Genomic DNA, 27,907 nt, shown 5'->3' on the forward strand with positions numbered 1-27,907 from the left:
GTTTTCACTTCACATTTCCAGCTTCTGCAGAGTTTTACTCAAATTATTATGTTTTTGAAATACTGTTACATAACCAGTTAAGAGTAAAGCAATTGTCACCATTTAAATGTCCAAATCAGTGATATTTATTTGTTTAACTGAGACTGGGCTGTTCAGGAGCAATGTCAGAAATCACTTCACAAAATATAGTGAAATCTGGAATTCTGTTCAGATTCTGTCAATAGAAACTATAAAAACTGAGATTGATTGAAGTTTGTGAGACAAGAGTATTAATGGTTATAGAATCAAGGGAGATGGATGGATTGAAAAACAGATCAGGCATCTGCAAACTGGAGCTTAATGTCTGAGGTTCAACTGATTCTGGTTTTGTTTTGAAGGTGGTGTCGGTTTCCTGTCCTGTCGATTATCTCCAGACCTGCGGGTAATTTGCCGGAGGTGAGATCATAATTTTTATTTGCGTCATGAGTAGGCTTACATTAACACTGCAGTGATTAACTATGATGAACACAAATTGATTTCTCTTGATTTTTATTCAGAATTTAATTTCTTATAACAAGGTTGGAGTTTATGAACACCATAATAACAATCTTTATTATTGTCACAAGTAGGCTTATATTAAAACTGCAATGAAGTTACTGTGAAAATCCCCTAGTTGCCACACTCCGGCACCTGTTTGGGTAAATTGGAGGAAAATTCAGAATGTCCAGTTCAACTTACAAATCACCTCACGTCTTTCGGGACTTGTGGGAGACCCACGCAGACATGGGGAGAACGTGCAGACTCTGCACAGTGACCTAAGTGGGAATCAAACCCAAGTCCCTGGTGATGTGAAGCAACAGTGCTAACAACTGGGTTACAGTGAAGGGGAAGAGGGTTGGTGCAGTGACACATCCTTATCTGATCCCAGTCTTCACTGAGATAGTGTCTGGGGTATTTCCATTGATGAGGATCATGGATTGTGTGTCCTCATTGTGCAGGCGGAGGATGGTGGCCAATTTCTGAGGACAGCCAAATTTGAAGAACATACTGAAAAAAACATCACTTTGACGGCGTAAAGCATTTTTGTGAGGTCAGAAAAGACAAAGAACTGCGATTGCTGCTGTTTCGTATATTTTTCTTGTGTTTGTCAAATAGTGTCGATCATGTCTTTGGTGCCTCGTGAAGGGAGATAACCTAACTGTGACTCTGGAAGGAGCTCTTTGGCCACGAAGAGGAGATCATTGAGGAGGATCCTGCAATGATCTTCTCTGTGGCAGACAGCAGGGAGTCGCTTGTGCAGTTACCACAATCAGACTTGTCTCTCTTGAATATAGTCACAGTGTCACTGAGATCCCCGGCATGCATCCTTCTTCCCAGGTGAAGAATATGAGATTGTGTAGCTATGCCAGGAGTGTAACCCCGCCATGCTTCAGAATTTCAGCAGGAATCCATTCTGCTCCAGAGGCCATGGTGTTTTTCAGCTGTTGAATGGCTTTTTCACTCCGCTCCAGATCGGGGTACCACGGGGACTGGGACGGACAGGATACTGTGGAATGGACTTGAGGACGTTAAAGCCAAATACAGAGTCTCGGTCGAGGGGTTCTTCAGAATGTTCCCTCCAGTGAGCACTGACTGACACTCTGTCCTTGATGAGTTCCCCTCCACACTTTGCTCTCAGTGGGGTGGGGCCATTGACTGCTTAGGTCATCAATTGTATTGGCAGCGCTGATGAAACCGTGCATGCCATTGCTTTCCATGAACTGCTGGCTATCCCTCACTCTTTCTACCCTCAAACGGCTTCAGAAACTTGGAAAGCCTAGAGCAGGCACCTCAAAAGCACTGGAGCAGTACTCCCAGCAGTGCCTTCACAAGATGCTCCAAATCCAGGGGCAAGGAGGGCGATCCAACAGAGGGGACGGAAAGAGAAAACTGGGAGTGGGGGAAAGAAAGTCGGGGGCAGAGGTGAGTGTAGTGGCCATCACTAAGGAGAAGGTGATGCGGACGCTGAAAGGTCTGAAGGTGGATAAATCACCCAGACCGGATGGACTACACTCCAGGGTACCGAAGGAGATAACTGCGGAGGTTGTGGAGCCATTGGTGGTGATCCTTCAGGATTCACTGGAGTCAAGGGGCTCCCAGGGGACAGGGAAGTGACTAATGTCACACCCCAGTTTAAGAAAGGAAAGAGATAGAAGATGGGAAATTATCAGCCGGTTAGTCTGACTTTGGTTGTTGATAAGATTTTAGAGTCCATTATTACGGAGTTCTTGGAAGTGCATCGTGAAATAGGACTGAGTCAGCACGGCTTCATCAAGGGGAGGTCATGCTTGACAAATCTGTTAGAATTCTTTGAGGAGGTAAAAAGGAAGTTAGGCAAAGGAGAGCCAGTGGATATGATCCATTTGGGTTTCCAGGAGGCCTTTGACGAGGTGCCGTACAACAGGCTGCTAAATAAGATAAGAGCCCATGGTGTTCGGGGCAAGGTACTGGAATGGTTAGAGGATTAGTTGACAGGCGGAGATAAAGGGGTCTATTTCAGGATGGCAGCCGGGGACTATTGGTGTTCCACAGGGGTCAGTGTTGGGGCCACAACTATTCAATACATTAACGATCTGGAAGAAGGAACAGAGGACACTGTTGCTAAGCTTTCAGATGATAGAAAGATGTGTAGAGGGACAGGTAGTGTTGAGGAAGCGGGGAGGCTGCAGAAGGACTTGGACAGGTTAGGAGAGTGAGCAAAGATGTGACAGATGTATTAGAATATGGAAAAGTGTGAGGTTATGCACTTTGGAAGGAAGAATCGAGGCGACTATTTTCTAAATGGGGAACGGCTTCTTGTTAGGTGAATTGGACATTCTGAATTCTCCCTCTGTGTCCCCGAACAGGCGCCGGACTGTGGTGACGAGGAGATTTTCACAGGAACTTCATTGCAGGGTTAATGTAAGCCTACTTGCTACACTAATAAAGATTATCATTATTATTATTAGCTGGAGTACTGTGTGCAGTTCTGGTCGCCACATTACAGGAAGGATGTGATTGCACTGGAGGGTGTGAAGAGGCGATTCACGAGGATGTTGCCTGGGATGGAACATTTAAGTTATGAAGCGAGGTTGGATAGGCGTGGGTTATTTTCATTGGAGCAGAGAAGACTGAGAGGCGACCTGATTGAGGTGTACAAGATTATGAGGGCCATGGACAGGGTGGGTAGGGAGCAGCTGTTCCCCTCAGTTAAAGGGTCAGTCACAAGTGGACACAAGTTCATGGTGAGGGGCAGGGGGTTTTGAGGAAAAACCTTTTCACCCAGAGGGTGGGGACAATCTGGAATGCGCTGCCTGGGAGGGTGGTAGAGGTGGATTGCCTCACATCCTTTAAAAAGTACCTGGATGAAGACTGGCACGTCATAACATTCAAGCCTATGGATCAACTGCTGGCAAATGGGGTTAGGTAGGTAGGTCAGGTGTTTTTCGTGTGTCAGTGTTGGATTTGGATTTTGTTTATTGTCACGTGTACCGAGGTACAGTGAAAAGTATTTTTCTGCGAGCAGCTCAACAGATCATTAAGTACATGAAAAGAAAAGGAAATAAAAGAAAATACATAATAGGGCAACACAAGGTACACAATGTAACTAGATAAACACCGGCATCGGGTGAAGCATACAGGGGTGTAGTTAATCAGGTCAGTCCATAAGAGGGTCATTTAGGAGTCTGGTAACAGCGGGTAAGAAGCTGTTTTTGAGTCTGTTCGTGCGTGTTCTCAGACCTTTGTATCTCCTGCCCAATGGAAGAAGTTGGAAGATTGAGTAAGCCGGGTGGCAGGGGTCTTTGATTATGCTGCCCACTTTCCCCAGGCAGCGGGAGGTGTAGATGGAGTCAATGGATGGGAGGCAGCTTTGTGTGATGGACTGGGCTGTGTTCACGACTCTCTGAAGTTTCTTATGGTCTTGGGCCGAAAAGTTGCCATACCAAACTGTGATGCAGCCAGATAGGATCTGTAAAAGTTGGTATGAGTTAATGTGGACATGCCGAATTTCCTTAGTTTCTTGAGGAAATATAGGCACTGCTGTGCTTTCCTGGTGGTAGCGTCGATGTGGGTGGACCAGGATGATTTTAGGAGATGTGTACCCCAAGGAATTTGAAACTGCTAACCATCTCCACCTCGGCCCCGTTGATACTGACAGGGGTGTGTACAGTACTTTGCTTCCTGAAGTCAATGACCAGCTCTTTAGTTTTGCTGGCATTGAGGGATAGATTGTTGTCGCTGCACCACTCCACTAGGTTCTCTATCTCCCTCCTGGATTCTGACTCGTGCAGACTTGATGGGCGAAAGGCCTCTTCACTGTTGCTGTTGATACAATGTTAGGTGGCATTGCAGACAGTCCAGACGATGGCATAAAATTGCAAGGAGATATTGACAGACCAGGTGAATGGGCAAATTTGTGACAGATGGAGTTCAATGTAATCAAGTGTGAGGTTATCCGTTTTGAGCCAAAAAAGAATGGAACAGAGGACTTTCTAAATGGAAAGAGATTGAGTACAGTGGATGTCGAAGGTGCACAGATCCTTAAAATGCCATGGATAAGTGCAGAAAATAATCAAAAAGGAACGCTAGCATTTATATCTAGAGGATTGGAGTATAAAGTCACAGAGGTTATGCTGCAGTTAAACAAAACCCTGGTAAGACCCCACTTGGAGAACTGTGAGCCATTCTGGGCACCACACCTTCGGGAGGATGGCCTTGGAGGGAGTGCAGTATACGTTTACTAAAACGATACGCCACGATACCTGGACTACAGGGGTTAGGTTACGATGAGAGATTATTGATTGATTAATTTTATTTATTGTCACATGTACCGGGGTACAGTGAAAAATATTGTTCTGTGTACAGTCCATAAAGATTGTTCCATACGTGAAAAAAAACATAGGGCCTACATAAATGCACAGGCAAGGGGTGAGCATACAGAGTGCATTACTACTCAGTAGAGAAGATGTGTGAAGAGATCAGTTCAGTCCATAAGAGGATCATTCAGGAGTCTGGTAACAACGGGGAAGAAACCGTTCTTGAACCTGTTAGTGCGTGTTCTCAGACTTTTCTCTGATGGGAGAAGTTGGAAGAGAGAATTACCCGGATGGGAGTGGTCTTTGATTATGCTGCCCACATTCCCAAGGCAGAGGCAGGTGTAAACAGAGTCAGTGGATGGGAGGCAGGTTCGTGTGATGGTCTGGGCTGTGTTCACGATTCTCTGTAGGTTCTTAAAATCTTGGACCAAGCAGTTGCCATACCAGGCTGTGATGCAGCCAGATAGGATGCTTTCTATGGTGCATCTGTAAAAGTTGGGAAGAGTTAATGTGGACATGCTGAATTTCCTTAGTTTCCTGAGAAAGTAGAGACACTGTTGTGCTTTCCTGGTCGTAGAGTCGGCGTGGGTGGTCCAGGACAGATTTTTGGTGATGTGCACACCTAGGAATTTGAAGCTGTCAACCATTTCCACCTCGCACCATTGATGCAGACAGGGGTGTGTACGATACTTTGCTTCCTGAAGTCAATGATCAGCTCTTTAGTTTTGTTGACATTGAGGGAGAGATTGTTGTTGCTACGCCACTCCACTTGGTTCTCTATGTCCCTCCTGTAGGTATTGAAGATGTCGAGGGATATGGGGATAGTGTGGGAAAACGGTGCTGAGGTAGATCAGCCAATGATCCCATTGAATAGTTCAGCAGGCTCGATGGGCCGAATGGCCAACTGCAGCTCATATTTGTTGCGATCTCCTGGTCAGGAAGCTGTGAGCTTGGATTTGTCAATCAGCTTGAATCAGCACCTTCAGGAGAATAGAGAGGGTGAATATTAGATACAGCAGAGTGAGAATGGAGGGAGTGTGTGGGATGGAGATTTACAGCTTTCGGGGAATAAGAGAGGAAAAAATGTGACGTAGAAACTAGAATTGTCTGTTCTAAGTTTCTATCCTATACTGACAGTGATGAGTTTTGTAAATTGTTTTTACAGGATATTAGATGAGAAGGAATTACAGACAGAAATCTCAATAGTCACGTCTCGATCTGACAGTCACTCCCTTCCTTGGAACCTCAATATCTCCCGCCTTTGAATCTAGAAGGAGAAATGTTTTCCCGAACTGTCAGCTAAAGATTTAAAACATCAGCGTGACAGGAAAAACACCGAGACCCACACAACACACACCCGAGTGAGAGTGTTCCAGTGAACTGACTGTGGAAAGAGCTTTAACTAGTTACACAGCCTGAAAAAACATCACACCATTCACAGCGAGGAGAGACCCTACCCGTATTCTGAACTGATTGTCGAACCTGGAGAGACAGGAGGAGACCCAAAACATGGAGAAACCGTGGAAATGTGGGGACTGTGGGAAGGGATTCAGAGTCCCATCGAAGCTGGAGATTCATCGACGCAGTCACACTGGGGAGAGGCCGTTCACCTGCACTCAGTGTGAGAACAGATTTACTCGGTTATCCACCCTGCAGAGACACCAGCTAATTCACACTGGGGAGAGGCCATTCACCTGCTCTCAGTGTGGGGTGGGATTCAGTAATTTATCCAACCTGAGGTCACACCAGCGTGTTCACACTGGGGAGAGGCCATTCACCTGCTCTCAGTGTGGGGTGGGATTCAGTAATTTATCCAACCTGAAGAGACACCAGCGAGTTCACACTGGGGAGAGGCCATTCACCTGCTCTCAGTGTGGGAAAGGATTCATTGATTCATCCACCCTGCAGTCACATCAGCGAATTCACACTAGCGAGAAGCCATTCACCTGCTCCCTGTGTGGGAAGGGATTCACTCAGTTATCCACCCTGCGGAGACACCAGCGAGTTCACACTGGGGAGAGGCCATTCATCTGTTCTCAGTGTGGGAAAGGATTTCCTCATTTATCCAACCTGCAGCGACACCAGCGCGTTCACACTGGGGAGAGGCCATTCACCTGCCCTCAGTGTGGGAAAGGATTTACTCAGTTACCCAACCTGCAGAGACACCAGCGTGTTCACACTGGGGAGACGCCGTCCACCTCTCACTGTGAGACGGGATTGCATGTTTCATCGCATCTGCTGTGACACCAACAATTTCACAATCGATTCCAGAGGTTGGATTCTGCTGTTATTGTTTCTGCTCTACATCCAGGACTGCATTTTGTTCATTCTGACAGGTGGTCAGTGAGGATGGTCGGAGGGTTTCTTTCTGCTGGACTGGCCGGCCTCACCACTTTGCCTCCAGTGGGCTGATGCTCTTTGAGCCTTGTTGCTAATCCCTGGCTTCAAATGGCACAGGGATCACAGAGTGAAAGGGTGTTTGGAAGTTTGAAGATATTTATTTCCCACTTCACCTTGGAACAACCCCACCCCCACCCAAAACGTGCCACATTGCCATGGAAATGGGTCCTGGTGGTTACATTTGTTTTGTTTAATTGATTTGGATATACCCAGCGATCCAGGTCACTGTCCGTGTGGAGTTTGTACATTCTCCCCGTGTCTGAGTGGGTCTCGCCCCGAAACCCGGGGTAGGTGAATTGGCCACGGTAAATTGCTTCTTAATTGGAAAAAAAGAATTGGGTATTCTACATTTAAAAAACAAAATCTCCGGGTGTTACTGACACAAGAAAACTATCCGGGTTTGAGGGACAAGTTGTCTGAGGTGGACTGGGAAACTGGTGGGAGACAGGGAACAGCTAATATTTTAGGAATTATTACATATTTACCAGGGGGTCGGTTAGCTCAGTTGGCTGGACGGCTGGTTCGTGATACAGCGCGAGGCCAACAGCGCGGTTCGACTCCCACACCGGTTGAGGTTAGCCATGAAAGCCCGGCCTTATCAACATTACTCCTCGCCTGAGGTGTGGTGACCCTCAGGTTAAATCACCGCCAGTCAGCTCGCTCGCTCTCTCTCACTTTCTCTCTCAAAGGAGAAAAACAGCCTGTGGTCCTCTGGTTTTTTGTGATTTTTATTTCACAAAAATACACCAAATCTAGGTTTTATTAAGGAACAAAATTCCAACAGGAAAAGTGATTCAAACGTGGCAAACAAGAAAAGTTAAATGTTTGATTGATTTGATTTATTGTCGCATGCTTGGTCTGCTTTAAAAGCCAGCGATTTAGCCCAGTGTGCTAAACCAGCCCCTGTTTGGCCACTTTGGGGATAAAGGTCGACGTTCCAAAGGACTTCCTTGCTGGCCAAGTACTGAAGACTCTCGAGGCCGAGTTCCAAGGAAATTACTGTCAAAGAAGGAGCCAGGAAGGGTTACGCTTCCACAGACTGATCACCTGCATGAAGTTGTAAACGTCAATGTCTTCAAGTCATTCAGTAAACCTTTTTCTTTTAATGAACATTTGAAATTTACTCTCCAGAGAATTCTGCTTTTGCTTTAATTGATTAAAAACGTGACTGAAACAGTGAAACAAAGTGAATTTATTAAATGGTATGTTGGGGGTGGCTGAGATCAATTAAGTTATAGATAAGATCAGATAACATCAATCTTCGATTTTAAAACTTGCATTTCTGTAGCGCCTTTCACAATCACAGGACATCCCAAAGTGCTTTACAGCCAATCGAGTACTTTTGAAGGGTAGTAACTGGTGTGATGTAGGAAAAACAGCAGCAAATTTATACACAGCAAGATCCCACAAATAGCAATGTGATAATAAGCAGATGATCTGATTTTAGTGATGTTGATTGAGGGATAAATATTTGCCAGGACACCGGGGATCACCCCCCCCCCCCCCCCAACTCCTCTTCACAATAGTGGACACGGGAACTTTTACAGGACCTGAGAGGGGCAGACAGGGTTTCAGTTGAACATCTTATTTGCAAGAAGGAACCTCTGACAGTGCAGCATTCCCTCAGTGCTGGCACGAGGAATATTGGATGTCATTTTTGTCCTCGGGGGCCCCTGGACTGGGATTTAATCCCACAACCTTCTGATTCAGGGTGAGAGGGCTACCCACTGAGCCATGGTTGACACAATAGACAATACAAAGTTAGAAAGGGAAAGTTACATCAGTCACTCGGAGCAAACGAGAAACACTTCTCTTACAATACATATACAGGGAAGAGGCTGCAATGAAATCTGTCCCTTTTAACCTGCATAAAGGCAGGAGGCTCAGATGCACACGCTGAAGGAGGAGTCTGGCCCATCATTCCTCCTGCTTTCTCTTTGAAAAGACTAATTCATCTAACTGCTCTGCTCTTCCCCACAGCCCTGCAAATTATTCCCTTTCAAGTATTTATGTTTGGAAAGATACCATTGAATCTGCTTTCAGGCAGGGAAGAGGGGGAGGAGTCGGTGGGCGAACTAAAAGGAAAGTGGGAAGAAGAACTAGGGGAGGAGATAGAGGAGGGTATGTGGGCTGATGCCCTAAGCAGGGTAAATTCCTCTTCCTCATGCGCCAGGCTTAGCCTGATTCAATTTAAGGTGCTACATAGAGCACACATAACGGGAGCAAGATTGAGCAGGTTCTTTGGAGTGGAGGACAAATGTGGGAGGTGTGGCGGGAGCCCGGCAAACCACGCACATATGTTTTGGGCATGCCCGGCACTGGAAGGGTATTGGAAGGGAGTGACGGGAGTGATTTCGCGGGTGGTGAAGGCCCGGGTCAAACCAGGCTGGGGGTTAGCTCTATTTGGAGTTGCGGAAGAGCCGGGAGTGCAGGAGGCGAAAGAGGCCGACGTTGTGGCCTTTGCGTCCCTAGTAGCCCGGCGCAGGATCCTACTCATGTGGAAGGAGGCGAAACCCCCCGGACTGGAGGCCTGGGTAAATGATATGGCGGGGTTCATTAAACTGGAGCAGATAAAGTTTGCCCTGAGAGGATCGGCTCAAGGGTTCACCAGGCGGTGGCAGCCATTTCTCGACTACCTAGGGGAACGTTAGAGGGAAGACAGATGACCAGCAGCAGCAACCCAGGGGGAGGGGGGGGGGGGGGGGTTTAGTTTAGGTCAAAGATAAAGGGGTTTTGTTACTTGTGTATTGTTTAAAATTTCTGTATTGTTATTGTTGCGTTTGCTTTGTAAGAGGGGAAAAATTGTTGTTTGGGAAAAAAATTTCAATAAAACATTTATAAAAAAAAAAAAAAAAAGAATCTGCTTTCAGGCAGATCAGAACAACTCGCTTCAAAATATTAAAATAAAATCTCCCTCATGGATAAGGCTGGCAGGGCTGAAAGGCAGAGGTTGGTAGATTTAATGTTGGAGGTGGATCGGCAGTAATCCACGGCCCCTAAGGCAGAGTTTTTGGCAGAGAGAAAGATGTACAAATGATGTTTGAGTTTGAATCGACGGGGAATGCGGTGAGCCAGCTTTACAGTTTGCGAGGGGCATTTTATGAGTACGGGGATAAAGCCAGTTGATTATTGGCTCACCAATTGAGACGGCAGGCAGCCACACAGGGAACAGCTCAGGTTAAAGATGAGGGGGGGAGAGCTGGTTACTGCCCCGGATAAGATTAATGGAGCTTTTGAGGTTATTCATTGAGGGCTATACAAGTTTGAACCACTGGAGGATGGCTCGGAGACGGGGCAATGTTTAGATGGATTGGACTTCCCAGTGATAGAGAGAGTGATGAGCAATGGGGTTGGAGGAAGTTATTGTCTGTATTCGTTCCTAGCAATCGGGGAAAGCCCTGGGGCCAGATGGTTTTCCGGTGGAATTGTACAAACCGTTCGCGGCCTTGTTGGTGCTGTACTTACTGGGAATGTTCAATGACTCTCTGCTGAGGGGGGTGCTGCTGGCCACAAAGAAGTTGGGCCTGATTTCTCTCATCCCTGGAAAAGGACAAAGATCCCCTTGAGTGTGGGTCTTATCGACTTATTTCAGTGTAAAATACTGATGTGAAAACACCAGCTAAGATTCTGGCAAAATGTTTGGAGGAGTGCACACCAGAAGTGATCTCTGAGGACCAGACAGGGTTTGTCAGGGGCCACAGTTATCGTCCAACATCAGGAGGCTTTTGAATGTGGTCATGTCGCCCCCTATGGAGCAGGTGCCGGAGGTAACCATCTCCATGGATGTGGAGAAGGCCTTTGACAAGTGTGGAGGGCAGCTACTTCTTCGAGGTCTGGGCGATTTGGGTTTGGTCGCACTTTTATTTCCTGGGTGAAACTGCGATATAATTCCTATGGCTAATGTCCAGACCAATGCTGTGAGCTCGGGATATTTCTGACTACACGGGTACGAGACAGGGATGCCTGCTGTCTCCACTATTGTTTGCGCGAGCGATTGAACGGTTGGCCATTGCGCTTAGATCGTCAGTGAAATGGAAAGGATTGAGAGGGGGAGGAACATAGAGTGCCCCTTTATGCAGACGATTAGTTGTACGTTTCTGATCCTCTCTCAGGTATGGGAAATATGATGAAACTGTTGAAAAGAATTGGACATTAAACTGTGGGTAATATTCGATTCTGTGACCAATATTTAGTTAAACACTGATCTGAATAAGGAAACGTTGCAGCCACATGTGAAGTTTAAATGTCTCGTTGTGTCAGGATGAACCAGCATTTGAGGAATATGAAATCTCTGGAGTGTTGGTCTCCAAGTGCCGTATTGAACACAGGAGAATGAGCTCGAATTGGAGCAGAGATAAGCGTGAGTGAGCATCGTAAACTGCTATTGTATCGGGGTGTTCTGGGTCTTCGAGTTTTAACCCTGCAGTTAATTGTCAGGGATGCAGTACAATAAACTCTGAACAAATGTGTGTGTGAGAAGTATCTGAAGCACCAGGAACCAGCGGAAACAGCAGAGCTGAATGTTTTCCAGTGCAGCCACAGTACTGTACTTATTCCAGCTTCCAAGTCCACCTGAGAACCAACCTCCTGGCTATTCATCTACAAGAAGCTTCAGAGCCTCATGAGAATTATTTGTTTCTAAAAACCCTTCACTCCAACTAAATGATCAGCTCAACAAGAAGACAACAGGCCTGCAGCGATATAAAGATTGCAGTCTACATTCCATTTTCATCATTCCAGCTTCAACTTGATCTGTACCTAATTTCTGTGTATGTGCCAGTGAGTGTGAAAGAGACAAGAGACTGAGATGTTCAAACATCCAGGGAAATAGTGTGATAATAAATAACCTTTCTTTTAAAAATCACCAGTAAGCCTGCTGCTGAAATGTATTTTAAATAAAGAAAGATCACCCAGAGGGTAAGAAAATATCACACAAACATCCTGATAATGGACTGGAAAGGACCACGAATTGTAATCAAATGCTGTCTCACCCTCTTCAGGTTGCTCTACAGAGGCTGCAGCCTCACACTGAATGTCTACGTGATCCAGAGACACCTCCAGGCCACAAACATCAGCTTCAGCCCAGGCGTGGGTGAAACTTTTTAAAAACCAGTTGCAATGCAGTTGTTTGACCGGCACTAGGACCCGGCTGGGATCAGAAACCTTCAGGCTCCGCCCACTAGCTGTAGCATCACCAAGACGCTAGCGCATGCGCTCTGCTTCCCCAAGATGGCGGCTGTGAACCAGGGCCTGGTCCTGGGAGAGAGCTGACCGGCGGTGATGTGACCTGAGGATCACCGCACCTCAGGCAAGGGGCCAGGTTGGGAAGGCGGTGCCTTCAGGAATAACTGGGAAGGTGATGTTTGGTCAGTTGCTGCAGCCTGTGTAGTGAAGGTGCTGTCACAGTGGTGTGAGGTGAGGAAGTACAGGATTATCACCCAGCAATGATCAATTAAGGGGAATGTAAATCCAGCTCAGGTTGCTTTCAGATTGGAAAGGGAACTAAGGTGTGTCCTCCGAGCTGGTGAATGTTGGGGCTTTGGCACTTTCTCTATAAAGTCATTCCCTCCCTCTCCCACCTCTATCTTTAGAGTCATAGAGTTTTACAGCACGGAAAGAGACCCTTCAGCCCATTCATAATAATCTTTATTATTGTCATAAGTACGCTTACATAAACACTGCCAGCTATTGTGAAAATCCCGTAGTCGCCACACTCCGGCACCTGTTCAGGTACTCCGGGAGAATTCAGAATGTCCAATTCACGAACAAGCTCGTCTTTCGGGACTTGTGGGAGGAAACCGTCTCACCCGGAGGAAACCCACATAGACACGGGGAGAACGTGCAGACTCCGCACAGACAGTGGCCTAAGCTGGGAATCGAACCCAGGTCCTTGCTGCTGTGAAGCAGCAGTGCTAACCACTGTGCTACCATGCCGCCCATAAGATTATTAGATTACTAGGTCTGGATGAATTGTTTCCCAGGATGCTGTGGAAGGCGAGGGAGAGAATGCAGCGGCTCTGACCCAAAGTTTTAATTCCTCTCTGGCCACGAGGGGAATTGCCGGGGACTCGAGAACAGCTAATGTGGTCCCACTGTTTAAGAAGGTTGTAGAGATAAGCCAGGGAACTGCAGACCAGTGAGTCTCACGTCACTGCTAGGGAAACTATTGGAGAAAATTCTGATGGACTCTATCTCCACTTGGAGAGGTTTGATCAGGAATAGTCAGCATGACTTTGTCAGAGGGAGGTCATGCCTAACAAATTTGATTGAATTTTTTGGGCATGTGACCAGGTGTGCAGATGGGGGTAGTGCAGTTGATGTAGTTTACATGGATTTCAGCAAAGCCTTTGACAAGATCCCACATGAGAGACATGAAATTGATCAGGTGGATTCAAAATTGACTTAGATGTAGGAGACAGAGGGTGACGACTGCTTTAGTGACTGGAAGCCAGTGACCAGTGGCATACCACAGGGATCTGTGCTGGGTCCCCTATTATTCAGCATTGATACAAACAACATGGACGACTATGTGGGGGGGTAGGATCAGTGCTTTGTGGATGACACACAGATTGGCCGGGTGGTTAACAGTGAGGTCGAGTGTCTTGGGTTACAGGAAGATATTGACGGGTTGGTCAAATGGGCGGATCAGTGGCAAATTAAACTTAACCCTAAAAAGTGTGAGGTGACACATTTTGGAAGGGGTAATGTGACAACAAAGTATTCAATGAACAGCGTGACACTGGGATGTTCTGAGGAACAAAGGGACCTTGATTTGTTTGTCCAAAGATCTGTGAACGTGGAAGGGCAGGTTAATGGGGTGGTGAAAATGACATATGGGACATTACTGTGAGCAGTTCTGGTCACCACATTAGAGGAAGGATATGATTGAACTGGTGGTGCAGAGGAGATTCACCAGGATGTTGCCTGGGATGGAACATTTGAGTTATGAAGAGATGTTGGATAGAACAAACAAAGAACAAATAAATGTACAGCACAGGAACAGGCCCTTCTAACTTCCCACGCCTGTGCTGGCCATGCTGCCCATCTAACTTAAAACCTTCTACTCTCCCGTGGTCCATATTACGTTATTCCCATCCTATTCATGTATTTATCAAGATGCCCCTTAAACGTCACTTGCTTCCACCACCACCTCCGGCAGTGAGTTCCAGGCACCCACTACCCTCTGTGTCAAAAAGTTTCCCTTGCACATCTCCTCTAAACTTTGCCCCTCGCAACTTAAACCTCTGCTTCCTAGCAATTGACTCTTCCACCCCTGGGAAAAAGCTTCTGACTATCCACTCTATGCCCCTCATAATTTTGTAGATATCTATCAGGTTGCCCCTCAACCTCTGTCATTCCAGTGAGAACAAACCGAGTTTATCCAACCCCTCCTCATAGTTAATGCCCTCCATAATAGGCAACATCCTGGTAAACCTCTTCTGTACCCTCTCCAAAGCCTCCACAACCTTCTGGAAGTATGTGTGGCGACCAGAATTGAACACTATATTCCAAGTGTGGCCTAACTAAGGTTCTATGCAGCTGCTACATGACTTGCCAATTTTTAGACTCAATGCCCTGGCCGATGAAGGCAAGCATGCCGTATGGCTTCTTGACTACCTTCTCCACCTGCGTTGTCACTTTCAATGACCTGTGGACCTGTACACCCAGATCTCTCTGCCTGTCAATACTCAAAAGGGTTCTGCCATTTGTTGTATATTTCCACCTGTATTAGACCTTCCAAAATGCATTACCTCACATTGTCTGGTTTAAACTCAATCTGCCATCTCTCCACCCAAGTCTCCAACCGATCTATATCCTGCTGTATCCTCTGACAGTCCTCATCGCTATCTGCAATTCCATCAACAATTGTGTGATCTGCAAACTTACTAATCAGACCGGTTCCATTTTGCTCCAAATAATTTATATATGCTACAAACAGCAAAGGTCCCAGCACTGATCCCTGCAAAACACCACAAATTACAACCATCCATTCAGAAAAGCACCCTTCCACTGCTACCCTCTGTCTTCTATGACCGAGCCAGTCCTGTATCCATCTTGCCATCTCTGATCCTGTACAACTTCACCTTCTCTCCCAGTCTGCCATGATGGACCTTGTCAAAGGCCTCACTGAAGTCCATGTAGACAACATCCACTGCCCGATCTTCATCAATCTTCTTCGTCACTTCCTCGAAAAACCCGATCAAGTTAGTGACACACGACCTCCCCTTCACAAACCATTCTGCCTCTCGCTAATACATCCACTTGCTTCCAAATGGGAGCAAATCCTGTCTCGAAGAATTCTCTCCAATAATTTCCCTACCACTGACGTAAGGCTCACTGGCTTGTAATTTTCTGGATTATCCTTTAGGCTTGGGTTGTTTCCATTGGAGCTGAGAAGATTGGGGGTGGGGGAGGGAAATCTGATGGAGGTGTGCAAGATTATTAGGGCTGTACAAAATTATTAGGGGCTTGGACAGGGTGGATAGGGAGCAGCTGTTCCCCTCTGTTGAAGGTCAGTCAGAAGGGGAGATGAGCTCATGGTGAAGGGCAGAAGGTTTCGGGGGGTTCGGAGTTAAAAGCCTTTTTACCCAGAGGGTGGTGATGGTTTGGAACGCACTGCCTGAGAGGGTGGTAGAAGCGGGTTGCCTCACATTTTTAAAACAGTACCTGGATGAACACCTGGCACATCAAAACATTCAAGTTCGGTGGCATCGCAGACAGCCTAGATGATGGCATAGAATTGCAAGAAGATATTGACAGACTCGGTGAATGGGCAAATTTGTGGCAAATGGAATTCAATGTAAGCAAGTGTGAGGTTATACATTTTGGACCAAAAGCGAATGGAACAGAGCACTTTCTCAGTGGAAAGAGGTTTGGCACAGTGGATGTCGAAGAGACTGGGGGGTGAAGGTGCATAGATCTGTTGTGGGAAAAATAACCCGCAGAAACTAGACTGTAGACTATTCAGTGAGAGAAATGCTTTATTAAATGACAGAGCTCTGGGAGAAGCCCTATACCCTCAGACAGGGAGTTGCCGACTTCTCCTCGATTGTGTTTGGGACTTAGCCTTTATACACATGAGTAAACAAAGTTGACAGTTGATCATGAGTCAGTTCGTTAGGCAGATGCATTAGTCATTTTGCAATAGGAAACAGCAAGAAATCGAGGCCAACTTCTGCTAATTTACTTAGCAGATACTATGACAGACACTGCGTTGCAACATCAGGTACGGGCAGTTGCCTTTTTACTGAACATCTGCCTTCATCGCGGTTTGTGGTTGGAACTCTTTGTATGATAGCAGTTGAACAACGGAGAAGTATGATAATAACTTATAACTCAAAGGTCAGTTTGTTGTGCAAATGTCTTTTGCGTAAGTCAGCACATTTAATGTCTTTAAACAGAGTCCATTTTATATCAGGCGGCATCCATTTTGTATCTTCTGAAGTCTGTTCGGAATTCTACCTCTTCAGATCCTTAAAATGCCACAAACAAGTGCAGAAATTAATAAAAAAGGCTAATGAAATGCTGGCATTTATATCTGGAGGATTGGAGATTGGACAAGTTATTCTGCAGTTGGACAAAACCCTGGGAAGACCCCACTTGGGGGCTGTAAACAGTTCTGGGCACAACACCGTTGGAAGGATATTTTGCACTTGGAGGGAATGCAACACAGGTTCAATCAAACAATACCCCACAATACCTGGATTACAGGGGTTAAATTACCAGGAGAGATGACACAAATTAGGCCTGTTTTCGCAAGAATTTAGAAGGTTAAATATCTCTTAAGATATTAACAGGGAAAGACAGGGTCGATGAAGATAAACTATTTCCACTGGTTGGAGATTCTAAAGCTGGGGATCATTGTCTAAAAATCAGGGCTGGACCGTTCAGGAGAGATGTTAGGAAGAACTTCACACACGGATGGGAGAGGTTTGGAACTCTCTCCCACAAACAGCAGGTGAAGCTGGATGAGTTGTTAACATAGATACATAGAAGATAGGAGGAGGCCTTTTGGCCCTTCGAGCCTGCTCCACCATTCATCACGATCATGGCTGATCATCCAACATAAGTTTAAATCTGAGGTAGAGTTTTGTTGAGCAAAGATATTCAGGGATATGGAGTTAGGTCACAGATCAGCCTGATCTCACTAAATGGCAGGACAGACTCGAGGGACTGAATGGCCTACTCCTGTCCCTATGGGTATTCCTGTGATTCTGAAATTCCGACAACACCATGACAGGGAAAGAGTCCGGATTAGAACCTGAGTTAGTCCGAACTGCAAACCGTCCCTCCAGACCCTTGCCCTTCATGGATTTAATGAAGGTCAAGGCAATAATTGGATTATTGAAAGACTTGACGGAGTTGTTGGATACCATTTTTCGGGAGCAGGATAAAGCCTGACAGAATTCACTCCCCACAGCCTTGAGCTGCCTTTGAACTTCATCGACGTCGCGACACTTCATTTGTGTTGCTGCCGAAAAGTCCCGAATCCTCACTCCCTCCTGGAGCCGGACGCCACCTCACCGTAACCGTCTCCAGGACCTTCTGCCGATCTTTCAAGTTGTGGAAGTGAATGACAACAGGCCTGGGATGAAAACTATCCCTCAGTCTCAGAGACAGGATATGATGCACTCTTTCTAATTTGGAACACTCAGGCTTCACATCCAGCTGAGAAAACGTGGCAGCCGGTCCCCGAAGAACCTAATGGGAGCCTTACCATCCACACCTTCTGACAGGCTGACGACTCGAATGTTCTTTCTCCGACCCTCGGTCCTCCAGGACCTCCGCCAGCCACTCGGCTGGTTTTCAAAGGATTGAATTCTTGCCTCTGTCGAGGAGGCATCTTGCTGAACGTTCAGGATTCTCTCCTCCGGATCATCGAGCCTCTTCATGGTGTTTTGCAACTGGGCCTCATGAACTCACAGATATTGAGTCAGCACACTCCACCTCTGGTCAATAACACGGACAATGTCGGCAGTTATCATTTTCGCCGCCTGCCAGAGCCCCGGAGAGCGCGGAGTCGAGAGACCTCCCGAGTGTCAGGCCGCCATGTTGAAAAGGTGGCTCCACCCCGCTGAATCCACCTGCGCTGTTTTATCACTGATTTCTTCACTTTTTCCGGCATAATCCTACCAGACCAAACTCTGACGTCTTCCAGGGACATGATGACAAATATGAATTCAAGGAATAGGGAGACGAGTGGCGGGCTCTCCGGATAATCGACAGATTATAGGTGAGTGGCACCAGAACCTGTGGAAAACCAGCTACTCCCGCACCTGTATCACATTCCCCCCCCCCCAGATTGATAGGTTTCCAGACATTGAAGATGTTGGGGGATATGGGGATAGTGTGGGAAAACGATGCTGAGGTTGATCGGCCAATCATCCCATTGAATGGTTCAGGTTCGATGGGCCGAATGGCCGACTGCAGCTCATATTTGTTGTGATCTGGACAGGAAGCAGTGAGCTTGGATCTGTAAATCAACATGAATCAGCACCTTCAGGAGAATTAGGACGGTGAATATTAGATACAGCAGAGTGAGAATGGAGGGAGAGTGTGTGGAATGGAGATTTACAGCTTTCGGGGAATAAGAGAGGAAAACATGTTCCATCGGAACTAGAATTATCTGTTCTGAATTTCTAACCTGTACTGACAGTGATGAATTTTGTAAATTGTTTTTACAGGATATTAGACGAGGAGGAATTACAGACAGAAATCTCAAACGTCACGTCTCGATCTGACAGTCACTTCCTTCCTTGGAACCTGAATGTTATCGGGCTTTCAATCTAGAAGGAGAAATCTTTACCCAAACTGTCAGCTAAACATTTCAACCATCAGTCTGACTGGAAAAGCACCGAGACCCACACAACACACGCCCGAGTGAGAGTGTTCCAGTGAACTAACTGTGGAAAGAGCTTTAACCAGTTACTCAGCCTCAAAAACATAACGGCATTCAGAGCGGGGAGAGACCGTACCCTTGTTGTGGACAAGGCCCAGCCTGGAGAGACGTGGGAGACCCAAAACATGGAGAAACCGTGGAAATGTGGGGCCTGTGGGAAGGGATTCAGAGTCCCATCTCAGCTGGAGATTCATCGACGCAGTCACACCGGGGAGAGGCCATTCACCTGCTCAAAGTGTGGGAAGGGATTTACTCAGTTCTCCAGCCTGCAGGCACACCAGCGAGTTCACACTGGGGAGAAGCCACTCACCTGCTCTCGGTGTGGGAAAGGATTTACTCGGTTATCTACGCTGCAGACACACCAGCGAGTTCACACTGGGGAGAGATCATTCACCTGCTCCCAGTGTGGGAAGGGATTTACTCAGTTATCCAATCTGCAGAGACACCAGCGAGTTCACACTGAGGAGAGGCCATTCACCTGCTCTCAGTGTGGGAAAGGATTTACTCAATCATCTCACCTGCAGAGACACCAGCGAGTTCACACTGGGGAGAGGCCATTCACCTGCTCTCTCTGTGGGAAAGGATTTACTCGAGTATCCAACCTGCAGTCACACCAGCGAGTTCACACTGGAGAGAGGCCGTTCACCTGCTCTCTGTGTGGGAAAGGATTTGCTGAAGTATCCACCCTGCGGAGACACCAGCGAGTTCACACTGGGGAGAGGCCATTCACCTGCTCTCAGTGTGGGAAGGGATTCACTCAGTTATCTCACCTGAGGACACACCAGCGAGGCCACACTGGGGAGACGCCGTCCACCTCTCAATGTGAGACGGGATTGCATGTTTCATCGGACCTGCTGTGACGCCAACAATTTCACAATCGATTACAGGGGTTGGATTCTGTTGTTATTGTTTCCGCTCTACACCCAGGACTGCATTTTGTTCATTCTGACAGGTGGTCAGTGGGGATGGTCGGAGGGTTTCTTTCTGCTGGACTGACCGGTCTCACCACTTTGCCTCCAGTGGGCTGATGATCTTTGAGCCTTGTTGCTAATACCTGGCTTCAAATTGCACAAGGATCACAGAGTGAAAGGGTGTTTGGAAGTTTGAAGATATTTAGTTGCCATTTCTGTTTGGAACCCCGCAAAGCATGCCACGTTACCATGGAGATGGGCCCTGGTGGTTACATGGTTCTTTTGTTTAAGTTATCTGTACGTTCCTCACAGAAGAAAACTATCCGGGTACGAGGGGCAAGTTGTCTGAGGTGGACTGGGAAACTGATTGGTACAGGGAATAGCTAATATTTAAGGAATTATTACATATTTATCAGAGGGTCGGTTAGCTCAGTTGGCTGGACAGCTGGTTTGTGATGCAGAGCAAAGCCAATAGTGAAGATTCAACTCCCGTTCTGGCTGAGTTTATTCATGAAGGCCCCGCCTTCTCAACCAGGCCCCTCGCCTGGTTGAGGACAGTGCGGAAGGATGTTTCGGAGCCATGAGGTCATGTTGCAGCTGTACAAAACTCTGGTGCAGCCACATTTGGAGTATAGCGTGCAATTCTGGTCACCGCATTATAGGAAGGATGTGGAAGCATTGGAAAGGGTGCAGAGGAGATTTACCAGAATGTTGCCTGGTATGGAGGGAAGATCTTATGAGGAAAGGCTGGGCACCAAACCTCAGGAAAGATATATTGGATTGGATTGGATAGGGTGGACAGCGAGAGCCTTTTTCCTCGGATGGTGATGTCTCGCACGAGGGGACATAGCTTTAAATTGAGGGGAGATAGATATAAGTCAGATGTCAGAGGTAGATTCTTTACTCAGAGAGTAGTAAGGGTGTGGAATGCCCTGCCTGCAACAGTTGTGGACTCGCCAACACTAAGGGCATTCAAATGGTCATTGGATAGACATATGGGCGATAAGGGAATAGTGTAGATGGGCTTTAGAGTGGTTTCACAGGTCGGCGCAACATCGAGGGCCGAAGAGCCTGTACTGCGCTGAAATGTTCTATGTTCTATGAGGTGTGCTGACCCTCGGGTTAAATCACCTCCAGTCAGCTCTCTCTCTGTCAAAGGGGAGAGCAGCTTATGGTCCTCTGGGATTTTTGCGACTTTTATTTCACATATATACAACAAATATAGATTCCTTTAAGGAACAAAAATCCAACAGGAAAAGTGATGTAACCGTGGCTAACAAGAAAAGTTAAAGATTCCATGAGATCCATTAGAATTCAGCAAAGGAGGACCAAGAAACTGATGAGAGCAAACTGGCGAGAAACATAAAAACTGACTGGAAAAGCTTCTCCAGAAATGTGAAAAGGAAAAGATTAGCAAAGACCAATGTGGGTCCATTCCAGGCAGAGACAGGAGAGTTTATAATGGGGAGCAAGGAAATGGCAGATAAACTAAACAATGTGTGTCTGTCTTCACAGAGGAAGATGCAGAAATTGTCCCCAAAACACCAGAGAACCAAGGGACTGGCAGAGATTAGTATTGGTGAAAAAGTAGCACTGGAGAAATTAATGGGGTTGAAAGTGAATAAATCCCCAAAAGCTGATGATCCACATCCCAGAGAGTTGAACGAGGTGGCTGTAGAAATCTCTATTCCTCATTCTAAATTCTCCTGACTCTATCTGGAACGGACAAACCTTTTGTCTGAGCAAAATGTTTCCTTTTTACGTAGCCACAGAAGCTTTAACAGTCCATTTTTATGTATTTTGCCAGTTCACATTCTATTCTCCCTTTTTTCCCTCAGTGTCTTGGTCGAAGAACGGAAGTAAATCCTCGGGAATGAATGATCACTTTGGACAGGTCCTGAGACAATTAAGTTTCAACTTCCAGGACAGAGTAACTATAATCTTGGAGTGTGATTGTAGGTTATGTAAAAGGGCAAAGTTCTAATTTAAAGTTTAATGTGTAGGTTTCTGAGTTTAAGTAGCTTCTAGTTTGTTTGTTTATTGTATTAAAAGTCACGTCGTGTGATCCTTTAATTTGTTGACTGGGAATTTGATTTTTTCCAAGAAGTTGCTGACCTTTACGAAGATCCGAATCCACAGGTTTTGTATTCCTATTTGAGCCTCGGGCACCTTTCAGTCTCTATTGCTCGTGTCAATGACAGCCAGGTGATGGAGCTGAGGGCAGAATTTAGCTGAGAATAACGGGGCTTGTTCCCCAGGTGGGAAACTGCCATGGGCGTCGCTAATAGGGGCTGATTTAGCACCGGGCTAAAGAGCTGGCTTTTAAAGCAAACCAGGGCAGGCCAGCAGCACGGTTCAATTCCCGTACCAGCCTCCCCGAACAGGCGTCAGAATGTGGCGACTAGGGGCTTTTCACAGTAACTTCATTTGAAGCTACTGCTATTATGTGACAATAAACGATTTTCATTTCATTTTTCATAATAGAGACAGGAAGGTGCTGGAAGACTGACTGAGAACTGCACCTCCAACCAATCAGGGTTCAGGGGAGGGTGACCGGGGCTGACGGTGATGCGACCCCCAGGGTCCAGTGCCCCGTGTCCAAAGCAGGGAGTCACGGGAACAGGGTACAGAGAAGCCGAAGGGGAACCATTTGGGACCAGAACATTGTGAACGTCCTGTTACTCTGGTTGTCTTTGATCCTCAAGTAATTTTCTGTTTTTTTTTTTAACCATGTTTCTGTTTCATCAATAAACTTATAACAGGAAAATATTTGAATTTGTTGGACTTTTCCTGAATAAATTTATTCACTTTTGGGAAAGTGGGTGAGAGAGGTTGACAAGCTCTTTAACAGAAAGTGAGTCCCTCTAAGGTAATTGGCAAAGGAGCCAGAGGGGTAGAGGAGATTTGAGTTTTCTTTGACAGTGTTTGAAAATGGAGTTCAGGAAGTCAATCGTGACTGACTAATTTATCAAGGTTCTCTGAGGAAGTAACAAGGGATGTCAATAAAGGGGAACCTGTAGATGTACTTTATCTGAATTTCCAGAAGGTATTTCCCAAGGTACCACATCAAAGGTTATTACACAAAATAAAAGCAGCAAATGAGCTGGTGTGGGGATGGACACAGGTGACGTTGTGGAGATTCAAATATCTGGTATTAGTGATGGTGTGGATATGGGGTCAGAAACTCAACTTGGGGTCAAATCTTGGGGTCACGGTGGCACAGTGGGTTAGCACTGCGGCCTCACGGCGACGAGGTCCCAGGTTCGATCCCGGTTCTGGGTCACTGTCCGTGTGGAGTTTGCATATTCTCCCCGTGTTTGTGTGGGTTTAGGGTCTGGTTTAGCTCAGGACTAAATCGCTGGCTTTGAACGCAGACCAAGGCAGGCCAGCAGCACGGTTCAATTCCCGTACCAGCCTCCCCGAACAGACTAGGGGCTTTTCACAGTAACGTCATTCGAAGCTTACTTGTGACAATAAGCAATTTCATTTTTCATTTCAATCTGATATGGAGATTGTGCAGAGTGTGGTTCAGCCTCAGACAGTTCCCAGGGAGAGGGATGGACTCGGGAGTTAGGGAATGGAATTTCTAATGGTGACTGAAGACAACGGCTTTGGTCTTCCTGATTTTTAATTGGAGGAAAACCTTTCATCTAGTATTGGATGTGGGATAAGCAGTTTGATAATTTAGTCACAGTGGAGGAATGGAGAGGGATGGTGGTGAGGCAGAGCTGGGTGTTGTCAGTGTCCATGTGAAAACTAACGCGGTGCTTTTGGATGATGTCACCTAGTGGCAGCTTGTAGATGGGAAATAGGAGGGACTGAGGGTAGATCCTTGGGGGAAACCGAGTACAAGGACTGGAGAGGAAAGGGAGTTTGGAGATGGAGAAGTAGTTTGTAAAGATGGGAAGAACAAGTGTTTTTTTAGGATGGGTGATGACAGTGGATTCAATGCTGAGAGAGACAGTACCAGCAGAGAGTGAGAGCTGTTCACAATATCAGCTCACATGGAGAAGTTGGGATGTCAGCAGTTTATGGGAATTATCAATCGAGCAGAACGGGGGTCTCATGGACAAGGTGAATTCTGACGGGAGAGAAAATGGAGAAAGATGGAAGTTCAGAACTTGGACAAAAATGGGCTTTAGAGACAGTTTCGTCCGGTAGGTTAGTGGAGGAAAGCAGCAGAGGCAGCTGATCGGATTGTCTTAACCTTAGTGACAAAGAAGCTGTGAGAGCGCCTCACACTTGTTATTGGAGGTGAGGATGGAGGAGATGGGAGAAGGAGACCTTCAAAAGGAACTAACTTGTGTTAGCGATATTAAAAAGATACAACACACTTTGTTTCACTCAAATTGATTTGACTTGATTTTTATTCAGAATTAAATTCCTTGTAACTGGATTAGAGTTTATGAACATCAGCAGGAACTGACCCCAATGAACATGTTCCAGTCCAGGATGTGATTAACAGCGAGCTCCAATCACTGAAGTTACTTGTGTACTTGCTGGTGCATCAGCAGGTTGGATAACTGAGTGAATCCCCTCCCACACTCAGAGCAGGTGAACGGTTTCTCTCCAGTGTGAACTCGCTAGTGTACAGTGAGGTCAGATGATCGCCTGAACGGCCTCTCATCAGTGTGAACACGGTGATGAGATATCAGTTCCCCAGAACTTTTATAACACTTCTCACAGTCTGGACATTTAAATGGTCTCTCCCCAGTGCGAACTCGCTGATGTACAGAGAGGTCAGATGATCGCCTGTACCCAGTCCCACAGTGAAAGCACCTGAACGACCTCCTCGGTGTGAACACGTTGATGGGACATCATTTCCCAAGAACTCTTATAACACTTCTCACAGTCTGGACATTTAAATGGTCTCTCCCCGGTGTGAATTCGCTGGTGTCTCAGCAGATTGGAGGAATGAGCAAATCCTTTCGCACACTGCGAACAGGTGAATGGCCTCTCCCCAGCATGAATGTGTTGGTGTGTCTGCAAGTGGTATGAGTGTATGAATCCCTTCCCGCACTCGAAGCAGGTGAACGGTCTCTCCCCAGTGTGAATGCGCTGATGGATTTTCAACTTGGACGGATAATCAAATCCCTTCCCACAATCCCAGGTTTTTCCCTGGTGTGACTGCATTTATGTTTCGAAAGGCCAGATGATCGACTGAAGCCTTGTCCACACACAGAACACGAGTACGGTTTCTCCCCACTGTGAACGGTGCATCTTCCTTCCATCTTCAAACTCCCATGATGTTTATGTTACAAATGTTTTGGTGAGTGTAGATCTTGATGTGATGTTCAGTTTGAATTTCCTGACTGAAGTTCCTCCACTTCTAATACTCTGCGAAATTGATTCAAAACAGAAAATAGGGCGTGAGAGAGAACCCACCAAAACACAAAGACAGGTTGTGAAATTGAGCTGAATGAATCTGGACATTTGTGGGGCTGGCACTGGGAAAAGGTGACCACGAAAACTGCTGGGTTGTCATAAAAAATAACTGGTTCACCTCTTTGGGGTGAGAGAGGGGGTGTGTGTGAGAGAGGGGGAGTTGGGCGAGAAGGGGAGTATGTGAGGGTGCGAGCGAGAGAGGGTGTGGGAGAGAGTGACAGTGTGTGTGGGACGGAGAGCATTTGGGAGAGAGGCAGAGACAGAGAGAGGGTGTGTGTGTGTGAGAGAGAGTGTGTAAACACAGCGAATGGTAATGACCTGAAATGCAAACACTTGCGTTCAAAGGACGATAATGTTCACTTCCTGATGAATCAAGTGAAGCTGTCACATTGTGATGTAAGAGTTTGCTCAAGCTTCCTGTCTGTAAATTCTCTTCTAATACCCTGAAAATGAAATTTACAAAAGGTCAACCCTAAATGTCAATCCAAAAATGGAATTCAGAAAATAAATTTGTGGTTTGGGTTTGTCGTGCGTAAATTCTCCCTTTCTAACTTCCTGTAAAAGAAATTTCCCAAATCCATCATTGTGTGGGACGGCACGGTGGCACAGCGATTAACACTGCTGCCTCACAGCACCAGGAACTTGGATTCAATTCCGGCCTTTTGGGTCACAGTCTGTGTGGGTCACTGTCTGCCCCTGTTTGTGTTGATTTCTTCGGGCTGCTCCAATTTCCTCCCACAGTCCAAAGGTAGATTGGCCGTGTTAAATTGCCCCTTATGTCCAAAGATATGTTTGTCAGGTGGGGTTACGGGAACAGGGCGGGGGCTTAGGTAGGGTGTTCTTTCAGAGGATCTGTGCAGACTTGATGGGCTGAATGGCCTCCTTATGCACTGTCGGGATTCTATGATTGTCAGTCTAGGATAGAAATTCCCAACATTCCCTTCTCCTGCTCCCTAGTCCAGTTCATGCTCCCCGCTAAACTTTTTAAAAAAAACTTAGTGTACCCAATTATTTATTTTGTATTTATTTATTTCCAATTAAGGGGCAATTACTCATACTGCGCGCAGCTTTAATCACAGCCCGGCCCCTCCCTTCATTCACTCCAATTGGTTGGAGGACCAGCTGCGCTTGGTCGGTCCTCCAGTCCCGCTACTCTTCTTATTGGTCCGGAGCCGCTGTCAATCACCTGGACATTGTGATAGTTCCAGATGGTGAGAGCCGCCACAGGCTCAGGCTGATTGTCCAATAATTTTTTTTAACTAACTAGAGTACCCAATTCACTTTTTCCAATTAAAGGACAATTTAGTGTGGTCAATCCACCAACCTTGCACATGAGGGTGAAACCCACGCAGACACAGGGATAATTTGCAAACTCCATACGGACAGTGACCCAGGGCCAAGATTCAAACCCGGGTCCTCAACGCGGTAGTCCCAGTGCTAACCACTGTACTGCCCTCTCCACGCTTATACTTTGCCCCTCGTCGTCATCAGCAGTCCCTCATTTGAGGATGACGTCTACTCAGGGTCTTGAGTTTTTGCCATGGGTGGACAGAACCACAGATGTTGAGACCATCAGGTATTGGGATCAGGAGAGGAGGATGTATTTCCCTTTCTTTCCATCAATCCACCGCCCCATCATTCAGACATTGGGACTCAAAGGGTGATATAGTTTGATGGATAAGTTGGCTGCATTATGAACAATGGGCAACAAGCTCCTCCCACTCATCGAAACGTTGCCCCCGACAAAGATGGCGACCACGCATGCGCCATGGTGCACACTCATTCCAATAAAGATGGCGGCCGTTAATCCAGGCCGAAAATGAGGGGCTGCAGCCCCGTTTAGTACAATCTGGATCCGGTAAACTCTTTTCAGAGTTTAATGACTCACAATGTGCTTACGCAGCGTTTCCGACCTTCCCCGCGATTTCACGCACCCTACATATTGTTAACCGCCTCTTACAAATCATTGATGCAAAGAAGAAGAAGCCGCTCCCCATCGCCATTACTGATACTGCGCATGCTTCAATATCAGCTGGTCCCGCCCCTCATTCACTCCGATTGGTTGGAGGACCAGCCCTCTCGGTCGGGCCTTCAGTCCTGCCCCTCCTCTTCCTATTGATCCGGAGCCGCTGTCAATCACCCGGGCATTGTGACAGTTCCAGATGGTGACAGCCGCCACAGGCTCAGGCTGACTCGCTGATTGTCCAATAATGTTTTTAAAAATAACTTTAGACTACGTGGCCAATCCCCCTACCCTGCACATCTTTGGGTTGTGGGGCAAAACCCACGCAAACACAGGGAGAATGTGCAAACTCCGCATGGACAGTGATCCAGAGCCAGGATGGGACCTGGGACCTCAGCACCGTGAGGCAGCGGTGCTAACCACTGTGCCACCGTGCTCCTTGATTCTCCAATAATAACAGTGAGAGTCTCAGTAACAATAATAGTGGAGATGGGGCCCAGAGGAGAAACAGCAAAGGATTCACTCAATTTGAGAG

The 27,907-nt window shown here is 46.7% G+C and overlaps 2 protein-coding genes and 1 long non-coding RNA gene across 25 annotated transcripts in view; 1 reads left to right on the forward strand and 2 right to left on the reverse strand.

Annotated features, from left to right (window-relative positions):
• LOC140421474 (uncharacterized) overlaps positions 1-27,907 on the reverse strand; it is a 366,287-nt gene that overhangs the window by 96,397 nt on the left and 241,983 nt on the right. The gene's annotated exons all lie outside the window — the stretch shown is intronic.
• Positions 1-27,907, forward strand: part of LOC140421475 (uncharacterized) — an 856,937-nt gene that overhangs the window by 273 nt on the left and 828,757 nt on the right. For 5 of the 20 annotated variants that reach the window (XR_011946832.1, XR_011946831.1, XR_011946833.1 and 2 more), the window contains exon 2: positions 378-435. The gene's annotated coding sequence lies outside the window, so the exon portion shown is untranslated. Of the gene's footprint in view, positions 1-377; positions 436-977; positions 1,070-5,979; positions 8,389-11,542; positions 12,630-18,898; positions 21,693-21,862; positions 22,794-27,907 lie in introns of those variants that run through there. The other 15 variants (XR_011946825.1, XR_011946824.1, XR_011946823.1 and 12 more) reach the window with 15 other exon arrangements.
• Positions 24,374-27,411, reverse strand: LOC140418923 (uncharacterized). 4 transcript variants are annotated; one of them, XR_011945421.1, is made up of 3 exons: positions 27,298-27,373; positions 25,728-25,852; positions 24,374-25,361 (listed from the first exon to the last, which is right to left on the reverse strand). It is a non-coding gene; the product is annotated as an uncharacterized lncRNA (long non-coding RNA). The 4 variants fall into 4 exon arrangements; XR_011945424.1 differs by having other exon boundaries at positions 27,309-27,354; XR_011945423.1 differs by lacking the exon at positions 27,298-27,373 and adding an exon at positions 26,734-27,290.

The sequence above is a fragment of the Scyliorhinus torazame genome, chromosome 5, assembly GCF_047496885.1.
Source record: "Scyliorhinus torazame isolate Kashiwa2021f chromosome 5, sScyTor2.1, whole genome shotgun sequence".
Taxonomy (NCBI): domain Eukaryota; kingdom Metazoa; phylum Chordata; class Chondrichthyes; order Carcharhiniformes; family Scyliorhinidae; genus Scyliorhinus; species Scyliorhinus torazame.